This window comes from Echinops telfairi, unplaced genomic scaffold (genome assembly GCF_000313985.2).
Source record: "Echinops telfairi isolate 266 unplaced genomic scaffold, ASM31398v2 ScPeMD7_7469;HRSCAF=8507_1, whole genome shotgun sequence".
Lineage (NCBI taxonomy): Eukaryota > Metazoa > Chordata > Mammalia > Afrosoricida > Tenrecidae > Echinops > Echinops telfairi.
Window position 1 is genome coordinate 49,736,335 of NW_022111373.1, and position 2,942 is coordinate 49,739,276.

Genomic DNA, 2,942 nt, shown 5'->3' on the forward strand with positions numbered 1-2,942 from the left:
GAGGAGAGTCAATGGTTTGGTTCTCTAGACAACCCAGCCTAACACATAGGAAATGAAAGGATTCCATAGTGAAAGCTCGCCATAACATTCTGAGTATTGTGAGATTCATCTCTAAATTAATCATTAAACATTCATAGAGAAGGTCCAAGATGAACCTACCTTATATTACATTCTGAGAATATGTATTTGAGTGTATTTATTAAATTGCTGAAAAGGTTGCTTCTTTTGACGTGTTGCTCACACACACACAACCAAACAATAGCTTTAAGAAAATCCATTATAATTCATTTTCTTTTAGCTCACTTAAAATTGTTAGAAAAAGGTCTCCTGAGAGTTTTCTTCCCAGCAATTTCCAAAGCATTTACTTATGAAATCCAAACAGTGGTTTAGGATTCCAAATCAGTAACAATGTGTGTTTAGAGTTTAAAAATTAGGCATTTCAAACCAAGTATTTCCAAATCAATTTCTTTTATGTTTACTCGTCAAATTTTTTGCTTCTGGGCACTATGTTTCCCCTGAAAGAGTGGGCTATTTTGCTTTTGGTATTAAATAACAGAGAATTGGTTTGCCTGAGGGCCCATCTGTTGCTCTATGCTGTTATGACAATTCTGAAATCTTCAGAAGACATCCTGTGGTTTCCCATTAGGAGAGAAGTAAGGGAATTCTCCATCATGAGTCACCCTCAGAAATGTTGTCCATTCCCTACACATCAGAACACAGATGTGACATGTCAGGTAAAACAGGGTGTTTTCCTACATAAGTTGTGAACATTGCTTTATGCTTTCACACATGGGAATGTAAGCTTTGTTTTGTTTTTATTTTCCCCTTAGGTTGAATATTCAATGAGGACATATTTCTAAACCATATTGAGTATTTTTACCATCAAATTTTGTTTATGAATTTCTGTTACTTTTCTTAATAAACCTATGAGTAAAAATGAAAGCATCATTTTATTGTTTTTTGCATGATAGCCAATTGCAGGCAATCAACAATAGGTATGCCTTTCAAATTGAAGAGTGGAAAGTTATCTTTACCTCTATGTTCACAAATCCTTTAGCAGAGTCTCAGAAGGCTGCACATAATATGAATTAAGCATACATTTCAGGAGGCAGCTACAAATAAAGGTAAAAATGCATGTTAGTCCAGTCAGGAAAGGTCAAAGAAATCTTTCTGATGCCCTGAGGTATTTTATACTAAATTCTGATTGGCGTGTATTAGCTCAAAGAAATGTGTGGAAAACGCTCTTGGAACGGATGGGATTCCTGCTTCTTTAAGGATTCGGTTGTTATCGGGCGCCTGTGAGTCAGTTTCAACCATGGTGAAAAGCGGCATGGCACCGCCTCAACAATTGGGAACAAGAAATCCTGTATAATCCAGCAAGACCTCTGCTGAGGATGGACCCTAAAAAAGTCAGAGCCATAACACCAATAGGTGGCTGTACTCTCGGGTTCATTGCAGAACTGTTCATGAGGGCAAAAATCTTGGAAACAGTCCAAAAGCCTATCAGTAGAAGAATGGATACAGAAACTTTGGTACATGTACATGACTGACTACTATTCATTCCGAAAAACAGTGATGGAACCACAAAACACCTCAGACACACACCGTCGGACCTAGAGAACCTTATATTCAGTGAATAAATCAATCCCAAAAAGACAAATATTGTGCGAGAACACTGCTATAAGAGCAAACACCAAGACGAAGGCAGGTAGCAGCCCTCAGGTCAACTCAGCCTCCCAGGCAATAGGGTGGTATTACTCTCTAATGCTTGTAGTACATCTATCATCCCTTATTTGAACATTATAAAGGTGACTTCTTCATGGGAGGCTTCACCTCAGCTGGGGACAATTTATCATCGGCAGGGGAGAAGATGACCAAATATTCTATATCATAAGCAATGCCCTAAGGTTATCCAAATTGAGTGATCTCTCCTACATTGGTATTTATGTTACTCAGGTGGGGAATTATAACCAAGGTTGGGGGAGGGATGTGTCTATCTCTAGGAAAATTATCCCACTTTTGTGAGGGGTAAAGGGGTGCAGGGATGGAATTGACCCTTGGGGAAAATGATTGATATTGCGTTTATAGAACCCCAAGAGGGAGCATGTGCCCTGTACCATATGGTTTTGGCTAGTCAAGCATTTTAAACACTTTTTTTTTCAGCCCTTGCTGACCCAAGCCCCATTGCATAGGCTCCCTGGATTTGAGATTTTGTCTTCTCAAGGTATACAGCATACTGCATAGGCCATATCAGAAGGATTTGAGTCAGAAAGCCTACTCAATGAACTGGACTACCTAACCACCCCTGCTGCAGATCAAAAGAACTGATACACTCCTTTGAATTCAAGCTGGAGCATCACAGTGAGAGGGTGACTGATGTTCCAAGGATGTGGATTTGGAAATCATTGAACTTTGGTTCAAGCCCCTTGCTTTGAGATTGCCCAATAAAAGGCAACTTAAAGCTACTATATATTTACCATTTTCATATCTTCTTAGCTTTTTAATACATATATTAGCTCTGTGGACATAATTCTGCTGTAGTGAACGAGTGTTCGTGAATTTTATGCTGAGTCTAATCCTCATTGTTTTCCTGAACAAGGTTCATTCACTCAACTTTATAAATATACAAATGAATATCTCATGTAAACATATTTCTCATATATGATTATTCCCCTAATTTTAATAGTATTTTAAATGCTAGACCATTGGCTAGTTTAAGTATACCATTATTAAAATTACCAAAGGCCCCATGGAGGTTGCTTACACTATCTCTCAAAAATCTGATAATCCTAGGAGGGTAGGGAAATAGACCTACGTGCATATATTTATAGGTTTAGTATTAAGACAGCAGATGGACATTGGGCCTCCACTCAAGCACTTACTCAATGCAAGAGCACGTTGTTCTATTAAATTGGCATTCCATAATGCACACCTTCCCGACA